The following is a 14,169-nucleotide window of genomic DNA, read 5'->3' as shown; positions in this document are numbered from 1 at the left end:
GAGATGGAGTGTAGGGTAGGTGTGGGGTGGGGCAGGGAGGGAGGCTTCCTCCCCTGGGAGAGGTATGTATTTGAGTAACATAGTCACCACTGCTTGTAAAAGTCAGTTACTATAAATAAAATAGTAAAAGAAAAATAGAATAAAACTAAATTCAAAAAAGGATGCTTCCTTTTAATACTTGATTTGTAACACTTGTAATATTTGCAACTGTCACCATTTCAACAAACAAATACCATTCTATACTTTGTATTTGTTTGTAAACTGTGAAGCCACAATCCATTGAGTTTTTATTGTCCGAGGGGGAAATTTTATGCATCAGAAAGAACACTTAAAGTTATTTGTGTATTTTCATGTTTTTTCAACTGATTAAAGTTGTAAATTTAAAGCCTAATTTTTATTAACTTGTGTTCAACTTACAAATCTTGCTATTTTGTTCATAAAGCTAGTGTTTCCATGTTAGTCTTTTACTTTTTTTTTTTTTTATTAATGTTCGGTTAGCCTATGAATTCTCTAAATATTTAGTATCACTTAGAAACTCGAGTAATTAAAAAAAAAAAAAAGAAACTCGAGTAATTAAATTAGCTCTGTTTAAGCTATAATTAAGCACTTCAAAAATCTTACAAAACAGACTTATTGAATCTAACAAAATCCTAGACACTAAGTATTTAATTCTAAGAAGTTAAACACTATTCATGAAACATAGTAAGTCGTAACTTGTTGATCTAATCAGATATATTTAAGCATTTAATCATCAAACTTAATCCACCTAAATTACTAAATCAGTGTCTCAAGTCCAGTATGTCACAAGCGTTTATACTTATCCAACACCTTAAAAAGCAGATAAAAATTGTACACGTTGAAATGGTGGATGCTTAACTTTGTCACATGAATTTTTTTGTAAAGCAATACAAAATTTTTTGATTTCCTCCTTCTTTCCTTCCTTCCTTTTTTTTAAAAAAATTTTTATTTATTATTTATGATAGTCACACACACAGAGAGAGAGAGAGAGAGGGGCAGAGACACAGGCAGAGGGAGAAGCAGGCTCCATGCACTGGGAGCCCGACGTGGGATTCGATTCCAGGTCTCCAGGATCGCACCCTGGGCCGAAGGCAGGCGCCAAACCGCTGCGCCACCCAGGGATCCCCCTTCCATTCCTTCCCTCCCTCCCTCCCTCCCTCCCTCCCTCCCTCCCTCCCTCCCTCCCTCCCTCCCTCCCTCCTTCCTTCCTTCCTTCCTTCCTTCCTTCCTTCCTTCCTTCCTTCCTTCCTTCCTTCCTTCCTCTGCTGTGTCCCTTTCCCTAAATATCTGTGGAAACTAACACACTTCCGGCATCATCTAGTGGATTTAAGCCAACTTTGATTTTTTTCTTGTGCAGAGGTATGCTATGAGCTACCTTCCAAGAAGCCCTGGTTTCTTTAAGTGGTGAGTGTTATTAGGGACCAATGTCTGGGCACTCTTGGTGCAGATCAGATTCTCCACATGAGAACTGCAGGTGATGAGGGGTTTCCACCTCCAGTCCTGTAGTGAGATGGTCAGAAAATGAGTTCACACTTATTTGTCCAATTTAATGCCAACCCTACTAAGTCCTTTAGAGATAAATATTCTATAAAGGCTTTCATTTTATTACCCCTCCTTTAAACTACCAGCTTTCAGGTACCAGCTGCTGCTGCTTTAAAAACAACCTTGATATGTCATGCTATATATACTTTAATTATAATATGAATGAACCTTTCCATGTTGTAAATAGATGTGTACTGACTTGGATCCCAGATGCCCCTGTGGGGCTGCAAATGTGTTCCTTGTCACTTTCATGATCCTTGAGTGTCTTATCAACCATCATCCTCTGGTCATTTTATCAACAGTCACACAATTTTATTTCATCCAACTCTATTGAATTCACTAGGCTCGATTCCAATTTCAAAGTGTCGGCTTCAGCTCTCTTCCTGTCTCCTAGAGCAATCTTTGCCTCCTGGCCCTCCTCTGCCTTTTATACTGGAAATAGGGTTGTCACTTTGTTTCTCCCTGTTATCTTTAAGACTCCTCGCAGGCTGTCTCTGTATATGCCTCCACCATCTGCTCTTTAAAGAGGCCAGACTTTTTGGAGAAAATAGAATCAATATATATTTAGCAAAGTTAACCTATTTGACACATCATTTTGGAAGTAAGCAGATTTATCTTCCATGGTACATATGATAGAGAAAGGCAGAGAACCCAGTTTCCATCAACTTTACTCAAATCTGAGCCCCTTTTCCTGTCACATTATCCCTCCTCTGCCAAAGCCTCATCCCCAAGTGCTCAGCAGTTCTTTGCCTTGAGCCAGCTCCCACCTGCATCCACCATTTTGCCCCATAGTGAATGGCACACATCCCATCTCCCTTTTCCTACTGTGGAGGACAGACCCAAAGGTGCCCCCACGATTCCTGGTGTTCATGCATCTGTGTGGTATCCTCCCCTTGAGAACGTGTGCGCCTGTGCTACTGATGCATGCGGTATGGCTAAGGTGGTGGGATGTCATATCTGTGATTAGGTTATGTTCTACAAGACTCCATCTTGCTATGAACCTCTGTTGGCTAGATGAAATTGGTGTCCATGTGGAGAAAACCCACATGGCTAAGCTTTGAGGACAGTTTCCAGCAGACAGCCAGCAAGAAGCCAGTGTCCTCAGCCACACAGCCACAAGGAAGTGAGTTGTGACAGCAGCCTGAGTGTGGATGCAGATTCTTTCCCAGTTGAGCCTCCAGATGGCAATCTGCCCAACACCCTGACTGCAGCCTTCTAAGATTCTGAGCAGAGGACCCAGCAGAGGCCCAGCAGAGGACCCAGTGCTGGGCCTGACTCATAGAAAGTATGAGGTAATAACCAGGTGTTGTCTTGAGCTGCTGACTCCATGCTAATCTGTTGTACAGTAATAGATAAGTAATACACGTACGAACACTGCTTCTTTTGTAGCCCTCCCACATGGTGGCTGGTTGTGCTGTTCCACACCACAGTACTAAAGCTGGGGGGCAGGGGGCTTCATTTTCTTACTTCCCACTTTTCTTAGACTGTTTTTTCCTGAGTTTCAGCTGTATGGCTATGCCACCTTCTTCCCCTTCTGAGAGCCACTGCCACTTACTGACCTCCCCCCCCCCCCCTCATTCTTTGAAAAATCTCAGCATCTGTCTTATATTCTCTCCTCCTATGTGAACTCAATGTTTTGGGTAAAAATTTTTTGGCTGTTTAAAAATTTTTTATTTTATTTAAATTCAATTAACATAGTGTATTATTAATTTCAGAAGTAGAGTTCAGTGATTTATCAGGTACATATAACACCCAGTGCTCATCACATCAGGTGTCCTCCTTAATACCCATCACCCAGTTACCCCATCCCTCCATCCCCCTCCCCTCTGTTTCCTGTGGCTAAGAGGTTGGGGGGAAATTTTCAACAGGTCACCTGGGCTCTCAGTTTCTTGATTTCCTTCTCTCTGCAGGCCAACTCTTTTCTTTCTGAGCCATCCACCTCTACTGTCATGACTGGGGCTTTGACATCTCTGGGAACTGTTCCATTCCAAAATCATTGAGTCAGGCTGCCCCTCTCTGACTTCTACCTCCTTTTCTGTCAGTTGGCTGGCTACTCCTACTGCCCTCATTTCCTCTGTTCTACTGATCTCTCTCATTATCCCCACAACATCAGCCCTCTTACTTATTTTCTGTTCTCCTTATCAAGCTTAGAGTTAATGTCTATACCTAACCTCAATCCTCTGTCATCTAGTCACACCCATCTGGCAAAATCCCAGCTGCGATGAACCCAACTATCCAAAATCAGCATGCTTCCTTTCAAGCAGCCTCTGGGAAAGTCACACAACAGGGCATTTATGTAGGCATTGGTCCTACATAAATTCAAGCTTTACTGTGTTCAAGCCCTTAGTACACCTAGGGAACACAATTGAGTGCCTATGATGGACTCACTCTCCCACAGTGATTCTTTCAAGCCTCTGGCCCTTCCTTACATTTTCACTTGAGCAACAAATGAACTTCTGTCTCTAAGCCTCTTTCTTTATTTTTTTAAAAGATTTTTATGTATTTATTCATGAGACACACACACAGAGAGAGGCAGAGACACAGGCAGAGGCAGAAGAAGGCTCCATGCAGGGAGCCTGATGTGGGACTCGATCTCAGGACCCCAGTATCATGCCCTGGACTGAAGGCAGGCACTAAATACGCTGAGCCACCCTGGAATCCCCTAAGCCTCTTTCTTTAAAAGGGAAAACAGAGCTCATCAAATGAAAATCCCCATCTAGGACACAATCCACTTACGTTTGCTCTCATTCTACTCTCTTTTCCCTCTTGTTGCAGTGCAAGTGTTATCATCTTTTCTGCCTTAGCCAAATCTTGACATTTAGACTTTGGATTCCATCCCTTCTCTTATCCTATAAAAACTTGTTCTATTTGTGATCTCTTACCTTTCACATATATTCAACCTCTTCCTCTTGATTGGATCCTTTCCATAAGCTTTTAAACATATATATATTTTTCCACTCCATTTCTTCTTCTTCTTCTGGGACTTCAATTACCTATTTATTAATTATTTCTCTCACATTCAGATTGGTTACTTTCTACTGATTTATCTTCAAGTTCATCTTCTTCCACTGAGATTTTATTTGGCCAGTAAGCCCATCCAGTGAATTTTTTAAAAAATTCTAGATATGTAGTTCTAAAATTCTCATTTGAGGGGCACTTGGCAGCAGTTGGTTAAGCGTCTGACTCTTGATTTTGGCTCAGGTCATGATCTCAGGGTCATGAGATCGAGCCTTCCTGCATGGGGCTGTGTGCCGGGCATGGAGCCTGCTTAAGATTCTCTCTCCCTCTCCTCTGCCCCTCCCCCACTCGCACTCTTTCTCTAAAAATTTTTTTTTTAATATAAAATTTCCATTTGATTCTTTTTTATATTCTTATATTTCTGCTGTGGTATCCTATCTGTTCATTTATTATAGATGTATTCTTTTTTTTTTTTTTTTAGATGTATTCTTTATATCTTGGAACATAGTTATAATAACTGTTTTAAGATTTTTTTTAAGATGTTATTTATTCATTTGACAAAGAGAGAAAGCATGAGCAGTGGGGGAGTGGCAGAGGGAGAGGGAGAAGCAGCAGGTCACCTGCTGAGCAGGAAGCCTGATGCCATGCGCCATCCCAGGACCCTGGGATCATGGCTTGAACCCAAGGCAGATATATAACGACTGAGCCACCCAGGCACCCCGCTGTTTTAAAATTCTTGTCTGATAATTTCAACATCTGAGTTATCTTGGATTGGCATGGGTTGGCTGCTTATCCCTTGAGAATGGGTCACATTTTCCTGGTTCTTTGTATGTTGAGTAATTTTGGATCCTATCCTGAATATTTTGAAGGTTGTGATGAGGAGACTCTGGATTCTATTTTCATTGCTCAGAAAAGTATTGATATTCTTTTCTTAGCAGGCAATTAACTTGATTATATGCAAGCTACCGATTCTGTCCTACCTGCAGCAGGCAACTGCTTGAGTCTCAGTTTGGTTCTTTCATCTTTAGCTGGAATTCCCTGTTCATATGTGCTCCAAGTGTGAGCCAAAGACTTGGGCAGAGTTTCTGCAGAGAAACTTGGGTTCCTTTTCTCTGGCTCTTTCCTCTTTCTAGGATTCACCCCTCACTCTTCAGCAACCTTGATTGCTGGGCTCTATCTTCTAGTTCCTCTGCCCAAGAGACAGTAGGTTTTCTACTGGAATTATAGCCATCCTCTGTTGCACTGTGGCTGTGGCCAACACAGGGAAAATCCATGAACAGTAAGAACTCATCTCATGTCAGTTCTTCTTCCACGCTTTTTTTTTTTTTAAGATTTTTATGTATTTATTCATAGAGACACACACACAGAGAGAGAGAGAGGCAGAGGGAGAAGCAGGCTCCATGCAGGGAGCCCGACGTGGGACTTGATCCCGGGCCTCCAGGATCACACCCCAGGCTGCAGGTGGCACTAAACCACTGCGCCACAGGGGCTGCTCTTCTTCCACACTTTGAATCCCCTCCAAACTCTATGTACATGGATTCACTCTCCAGAGTCTTCAGGTAGTTGGTTGGTTGGTTTGGTTTTCTTTTGTGCGTTTCTTTGTTTTGAATGCTGTCCAGAGTGTATTGATATTATCTGTGAGAGGGTTGGTCAGTTAGAAGCTGATTCTTCTGTACCAGAAATAAGACTCTTTCTAAAATTCAATTCTCCCTGTTAAATTCCTCAAATCACAGGCTCTCTGCAGGGAGCCTTTTTCTCCCTCTCCCTCTGCCTATGTCTCTGTCTCTCTCTTTGTGTCTCTCATGGATAAATAAATAAAATATGTAAATAAGTATGGGTGTACCTAGGTGGCTCAGTGATTGAGCGCCTGCCTTCGGCTCAGGTAGTGATCCCAGGGTCCTGGGATCAAATCCTGAATCAAGCTCCCTATGAGGGATGCGAGGGAACCTGCTTCTCCCTCTCCCTCTGTCTATGTGTCTGCCTCTCTCTCTGTGTTTCCCATGAAAATTAAATTCCTCAAATCCTCCCTTGATGCACAATTTCCTTCAGTCATCTGCCCTATGTATCTTCTCAGCTTGTTTTGAGATAATTGTCTTTCCCCATTTCTCACCTTCTACTTCCTTCTCAACTCTCTCCAGCACAGCTTCTGTGTCATTACTGCAATGAAACGGCTCTTTCCAAGATCCTCGGTGATCTTCAACTCACTGAATCTGATGGATACTTATTAGTCCTTGTCTTCTTTGAACTCATGATCTTTTTTTTTTTCTTCTCCTCTTTCCCTGTTGCCTATCTTAGGCTGTTCAGAAAGCTAAGTTGTTTTTGACACCTTCCCCTATCTAATTCCCCATCTCCATCGCCAAGCGGTATATTTCACCTTCTAAATCTCTCCCAAGTCTATCCATATCCCTCCTTCATCACTACTACCAACCTAGACCAAGTTAACTTCATCTTGTGTCTAGACCTCTGCTAAAGCCTCCTGTATCCATTTGGCCCCTGCCACCCTCTAATTTGTTCTCTATACTACAGAGTGACAGTCTCAAAATGCAAATCCGATTCTATTGTTATGTATCTATTAAGACATATGTGCATGTCAAAACCATTAACATGGTTCACTATAGTCTGGTGCCCATGGGAATCTCCCAACCAAGTACTAACCAGGCCTGACCGTGCTTAGCTTCTGAGATCAGAAGAGATCCAGCTCGTTCAGGGTGGTCAGGCCATAGACTGCTCATGTGATCCTCTGCCTATATGTTGCAGCATGCCCCCCACAACTCCCTTGTTCCAGACACATTAACATTCTCTGTGCTGTGGCAAATTGATGATTGGATTTAATGTTTTTAATTGGTCAGCTCTTTTAGATGTGGTTTTGGTTTGAAGGGCAGAACTTGAGTTGGGATTTTAAACCACGGAATTGCCTTTGATAAGTGTAGAGGAATATTCTAAGCCCATTAAGAAAGTTGATATAAATATAACTCATATTGCTATTACTGTTACATTTACTGATTTCAATCTGCCATGCAAATTCCCCAGTTGCTACCCATGTGTTCAGGTAGATGGTGTGCATGTGGCATATGCGTGTGTATAGACACAGATACCTCCCATGTGTCTCTGAGTACTCTGCATCAGGTGAATGATTACCAACAGCTTGAGCTTCACCTTAAGGCTGTCTGCAGGGGCAATTTGCTTTTCTCAGCCTCTGTACTTTCTGTCTGATTTTACAATGTTGCTTATGCATTTTTGTCTTTACGGAGTACATGCCGACCACTAGGAACCCTGGACGTAGAATCTGTACTTCTTCAGACAGGGTCTGACTAAGACTTTGTAAAACCTTAGTGTCTCCAAACAACTCTAGAAGTGCATGCCTCCTGCAGGCACTGATCCACTTGGGTCACACACATGTACACCTCCTGGGAATTACTGGTGTTCATTACATGTGATGATTTTGATCAGTCTCTCTCTGTTTTCCACACTTGAGAACTTGGGTCTAGGTCATTGTCACCCTCACAATACATCTGAAGGTAGCCAGGAATCTAAAGGCCCTAACTTGGTCCAGGGCTAGGCAAATTGTGGCCTGATGCCTGTTTTTATAAATCAGGTTTGTTTTTTTTTTAAAGATTTTAAAAAATTTATTTGAGGTGAGGGGAGGAGCAGAGGGAGAGAGACAAGCAGACTGTATGCTGAGCACGGAGCCCAACACAGGGCTTGATCTCAGGACCCTAAGATCATGACCTGTGCTGAAACCAAGAGTCGGATGCTTAATGGACTGAGTCACCCAGACGCCCCTGTAAATAAATTTTTATTGGAACACAGTCATGCATATTCACTTATGAATTGTTAATGGGTGCTACAGTGGCAGGGTTGAGTAGTGACAGAGACCATATAGCTTACAAAGTCTAAAATATTGAGTATCTGGCCCTTTACAGGAAAAGTTTACAGAACTCTGATTTAGTTCAGTTTTATTTTAGCCACAACTGATACCAAAGTGGAGTTGCCAGATGTAGCAATTAAAAATACAGGACACCCAGGTAAATTTAGAATAAGTATGTCCCAAATATGATATGGCAACCCTACGACAAAGTCTTGTGCAAGACTCTTACCATTCCCTCAGTTCTGCTACATCCATCTCATTGAGCTTTGGACAAGAAAGAAGTTGAAGGAAAGAGGGGCAGTAGGGATTATCTGCATTCTCTAGCGGAGGCAGTGTGGAAAGGAAGCAGGAGAACCATTTCGGGTCACCTCTGCCTCCTTCATCGTGGGAATGGGTGGAGGTCTAGTTGGGTCCTCTGGGTGCAGATGGTAGGCTTCTGTGATCAGCACCCTTCAAACTGCATGAGTAAATGTTGAAGGCAGTCCAGTAGGGGAGGGACTGTTTTATTCTTCACGCTGGAAAGTACTTCTTTCATCTAGCAGCTCACTGTGCATCTGGCTGATGGTTATAAATCTTCTCTCAGTCTGGTTTAGTGCCCTGATCTTCATCCCCAGGAGATGCGGAAACTCCCCTCTTTATTGGTAGATGTGCAGGTCGGCCTCCTCACACACTCTGCCTCCTACTCTCTCTTCATGTCATCACCAGGAGGGGTGGGAAAAGTCACTTGGGAGGGAAGACACACCTCTGCAGTAACCCCGGCACCTGTAGCCTATGGAGGCTGGACAGAGAAGCAGTTCAGTGCCTTGGCCCTGCAGCCAGGCAACTGGGGCTTATATCCTGGCTCCGTCTTCCTGGGGAAAGTTACCTGCCCTCTGAGCCGCAGTTGTCTCATCTGTAAAACGGAGAGATGCTGATAGTACCTATCTCATGGAGTGGCTGTGGGGATCAAATGAAAGAAACATGTGAAGTACTTGGAACTGTGCCGGACACATAAGCGCTTGGTAAATGTTCACTTGTTCTCTGCTGCACAAGCTGGTTTGGAGAAACCCGTAACACTCAGCCTCCCGCAGTATGAACTGTCCCCACTAGGTGTCACCATTCAGCAGGCACCCTCCCTTTGCTTGACTTGGGGGGGAATTTGTACTTAACCATTTTTTATTTGATTTGGGATTTCAAGAGGGATGAATGGACGTACAATCTTTGGAAGTCTCTGGGGCTTTGGGAATCCCAGCAGAATTGCTGATAATCAGGGCTGGGAGGAGCTTTGTGGAGTACTGCCTTTGTTGTTAAAGTGACATATAATTTTTTTTTTTTTTGTCCAAACCAAGCTATTTCGAGAGTGACAGGAGGATGATTAATAACTATGCAAGGACAAGTAGAGTATATGGGTTGTGAGCTGACAACCGGGATACAGTCACCCTATCAATAGGCTAATTATTCCTTAGCATTTCCAGAATCTGCAGGACAGAAACTCAATGATGTTCCTTAGAAGTCATCTATGGCAAACTGTGGCCCCATGCTTCTGGGAGCTCCTGCCCTAAGCATGTCTTGCCTCCTTGTCAGGACAATTATTTGAGTTTTGTCCTCAACAGACACGATCAGCCTCACAGACTGCAAGTCACTTTGGCCTCCTTTGTGTTGAATAATCCTATAGCCTCTATAGCTTTTGACCACATGGGTTTCTTGCAGCCATAAACCCCTCTGGGGGCAGAGTCCCCCACCTCTGGATGTGTTGATGGGGAGTGAAGAACCACTTTCTCGGTTATTGCTGAGGGACCTCTAAGGTTTCTCCATCCCTAAGGCTCTATATTCTCTTATTTCTTATTTGTTTCTCTTCCTTTCAAGGGCAGCAGGAAACTAAATTTTGTTAGGCATCCCGCATGCATCAGATATTGTGCTTCCACCTCCATCATCTTAGTTATCCCCTCAGCCCATGTGGCATCACTAATATTAAGTCACATTTCACAGGTAAGGAAACAGGCCTAGAAAGATCACAACCCATGAGAGGCTGAGCCAGGATTCAATTCCAGGTCTGTCCGGGTCCAGAGCCCTTTGGGGGCTTCCACACCAGGCTGCCTCTCTGTTTTGACAGTAGGATGTACCTCTCCGGGGCAGGTATGGCCAGCAAGTCCGTTTCCCTCCCTGGGTCTGAATTTCCTCTTCTGGAAGCTGGGCAGAGCTGGCAGTGTTGTGCTGAAGGGCTGTCACAGTGGCTGGACATTGGGTGGGGGTTAGTGGAGGAAGATTTTAGGGGAGGAGGGAGCCGAACAGGGCTTTGGGGGAAGGAAACGCGGAGTCAGAAGGAGGTGGATTATTTGCTTGAGTGATGGACACTAGCAAGACGGGCAGGGGGCCGGGTGATGAGCAGAAACCACCAGTCTCATTGGGAGAGGCCAGGGAGACCCCGGGGATCATGGTCAGGTTTTAAAAGTCGGATCCAAATCAGTAGGCAGCACACGACTGTGCACACACCCATGCACGCGCCCGTGCACGTGGGGAGCACGGAATCCGCTCGAGGACACGTGTGCTGAGGAGGTCCGGTGGCTGCTCAGCCTCACTCCAGGAACTCAGGGAGGGTCGAGGCCTTCCAGCTTCCAGAATCAGGCCCGGGAAGGCCTCCGGGAAGCGCTGGGCCCGGAGATGCCTCACTTGAGTTTTTCCAGCTTCAGGCCAGCTCCTCCGCCGCAGCGTGCCCTTTATCCGCGCTTGGAGGCCGACGCTCCCGGGGAGACGGAGGGCGGCTCCTCCTCCAGGGTATCTGCGGGCAGGTCACCGCACGCCCCGGCGGCACATCGCGACCGGTCCGCTCCGCACAGCCCGGACGGACTTCTGGGGCGCGGGGGGCGGCCCGCGGGGGGCGGGGGGCAGCGGCGACCAGCGGCGACCGACCCAGGCCGCTCGGCGCCTCCCCACTGCTGCCGGCGGGGGCAGCGGGCGGTCGGGGACCCGGCGGCGGGAGGGAGGGAGGCTCCCGGAAGGAAGCGCAGACGGCGGCCACGCCTGGCCCGGGACGCCGCTGCCCAGGGCGGCCGTGCGCCCCTGCCGGCTCCCTCCCCAGCACGCTGAGGGCGAGCGGCCCTGGCCGCGGGCAGCCCAGGCCACGCGAGCCCGCTCCGACTCCCCGCTGCGCGCGGACCCCCCCCCGCCCCCCCTGCCCCGAACACCCGGCCCCGCCCCCGCCCCCGCCCCTCGGCCCCTCGCCGGCCCCGCCCCCGCCCCGCCCCGCCCCTGCCGGCCCCGCCCCTCGGCCCCTCGCCGGCCCCGCCCCCGCCTCCTGCCGGCCCCGCCCCTCGGCCCCTCGGCCCCTCGGCGGCCCCGCCCCCGCCTCCTGCCGGCCCCGCCCCTCGGCCCCTCGGCGGCCCCGCCTCCGCCCCGCCCCCTGCCGGCCCCGCCCCGCGGCCTCGCCACTCCCGGGCAGGCCCCGGCCCCCGCCGCGAGCCCCCGGGCCCGCCCCCCGTTTCCGCTGGCGGCGGCGGCGGCGGTGCGGGAGCGGGCGCGAGCCGGGACCCCACGTTCCCCGACCGCGGTGAGTGCGGCCCGGGGCGAGCGGGCGGCGGGGGCCCCGGGAGCCCGCGACCCCGCGGGACTCGCGCCGGCTGAGGGCGGGCCGGGCCAGCCCGCGTCCCCCCATCGTGGGGAGGGGCTGGGGGCGCCCCGGGCAGGGGGGACTGAGGGCGGCGGCGGGCGCGCTGAGGGAGGGATGGGGTAGGCGCGCTGTGAGGGCGCGGGAGGGGCCGGGGCGGGGGTGTGCGCGCGGCCGCGTCCCGGAGCCGAGAGGGGTGTGCAGGGGCGAGGCTCGGAGGGGGACCCCCTGGGAGCCGGGCTGCGGGACGGCGGCCCGCCGAGCCCCCAGTGACGGGATGGCAGGGCTGAGGTTGCAGCAGAAGGCGAGAGCGCCGGAGCTGTCCAGGCTCCCTGCCTTGCGGCCCAGTGGGGCGCCCCGGGCGGCCGGGGCTCGAGCCGGGCTGGGGTACTGCCTGCGGCCCCCCAGACGCCCCGGACCGCTCCTGGGGCCGCCGCTGGCCCATCGGCCTTCACAGTGACAGGGCTCTGGCACATCCCGAGCTCCAAGATGTAGTCCATCTGTGCATCCAAGTTTGGGACTTGAAAAAACTTTCTTGTGGTTGGAAACAAACAAACAAAAAAGGCCAAACAAGAAACTGGCTTGATATGTGAGCAGAGTTTGCACTTAGGTGTCTCGGAATTGGAGTCTCTGATGTCCTCTTTTTTGAAAAGGATGTTGACCTCTTCCCTGACTCCTCCCCAAATGCCTGTACTGTCTGGCCCAACCTGCAGCATTGGAATGATACGGGATCCCCTGGGATGTGTCGATCTTTCCTCCCCATCCCAAAAATGTGTGTAAGAGGGCAGCAACTCACTTCCCTTTGGTTCAGAGAAGCAAACTCATTATGTGAGGGTGACTTCTGACCTGCAGCTGTCCCCTTTTAGGTGACTTTGAGGTTTCCTCCTCCAGGAAGCTTTCCTGGACTAGTGGAGAAAACAGAGGACTCATGCTCTGATCCCTGTATACCCGCCAGCTTCCCTTTCGCTACTAAAAATAGCCACAGAGAATGTTTTGTATGTATGTTCTGCTGTAAAGATGTGCAGTCAGCTTGTCATCGTAAGTAATGGGGAGGCGAGGCGAGGCGAGGCCTTATGGATAATTTCAAACAACGGGCTGGACGAATCATTTATATTTAGCTAAGGAATGCAGCCAGGGAGGCAGACATTCACAGGGGCTTCCTATCTTCCACCTGGTCCCAGCATGGTTGATGCAGCTGGGCTGTGGGTTGGGGGTGAGGGGAAACAAGATTGGGGTTGATGGAACTTGAAGGGTAAATCAGCTCTGCACTCACTCATTGAAGACCTGCTGTGTGCAAGGCCTGGAACAGCTGAGAGCAGACCAGAATGGAATGGGATTTATTTATTTATTTATGTTGGTCTGACTAAATCAGATTTACATCTTTAAATCTATGAACAAATATCTAGTATTAATAACAATAACCAGTGTTTTTAAAAAGATTTTATTTATTCATTCATGAGATACACAGAGAGGCAGAGACACAGGCAGAGGGAGAAGCAGGCTCCCTACGGGGAGCTGGTTGGGGAACTCCATCCCAGGACCCTGGGATCACACCCTGTGCCCAAGGCAGATGCTCAACTGCTGAGCCAAGCTGGCGTCCCAATAACCAGTGTTTATAAAGTAATTTGTAGGTGGCCAGGTGCTTTCCCTGCACATTGGCTGTATGTAATTTTATTTGATTCACACATAATCTTGTAACATACGTTCTTTTTTTTTTTATAATGATGCTTTTTTTTTTTGAAGATTTTATTTATTTATTTATGAGCAACAGAGAGAGAGAGAGAGGGGGCAGAGACACAGGCAGAGAGAGAAGCAGGCTCCATGCAGGAGCCGAACGTGGGACTCGATCCCCGGTCTCCAGGACCACGCCCTGGGCTGCAGGCCGCACCAAACCGCTGCGCCACCGGGGCTGCCCACATACACGTTCTTTTTAATTGCCTTCTTATAGATTGGGAAAATGAGGCTCAGAGAGAGTCCATGACTTCTCTGTGGTTGCAGAACTCATTAGGTAGAAGAAGCAAAACTTGAACCTGAGGCTTCTGACATTACCCCCCGCCCCAGCCATGTGTTTTGTATTACGCTGTGCTGTCTCTGCCATTCTTCCCCATTGAGTCTATGGAGAGCTGGGCTCTGATCTTAGCTCTAATGCCATCTGTTCGTGCAGCCCTGGGCATGTTACCTCCCCTTTTCAGCTCTGTGT

General features: G+C 48.3%; 1 protein-coding gene across 10 annotated transcripts in view; it reads left to right on the top strand.

Annotated features, from left to right (window-relative positions):
* Positions 1-11,791: 11,791 nt before the first annotated feature.
* Positions 11,792-14,169, top strand: part of TSPAN9 (tetraspanin 9) — a 199,958-nt gene continuing 197,580 nt past the window's right edge. For 3 of the 10 annotated variants that reach the window (XM_077871457.1, XM_077871455.1, XM_077871447.1), the window contains exon 1: positions 11,834-11,912. The gene's annotated coding sequence lies outside the window, so the exon portion shown is untranslated. Of the gene's footprint in view, positions 11,913-14,169 lie in introns of all 10 variants that reach the window. The other 7 variants (XM_077871460.1, XM_077871454.1, XM_077871453.1 and 4 more) reach the window with 5 other exon arrangements.

Source organism: Canis aureus, chromosome 25 (assembly GCF_053574225.1).
Source record: "Canis aureus isolate CA01 chromosome 25, VMU_Caureus_v.1.0, whole genome shotgun sequence".
NCBI classification, from domain to species: domain Eukaryota; kingdom Metazoa; phylum Chordata; class Mammalia; order Carnivora; family Canidae; genus Canis; species Canis aureus.
The sequence above is the reverse complement of the archived record's forward strand: the minus strand, read 5'-3'. Positions and strand labels throughout refer to the sequence as shown.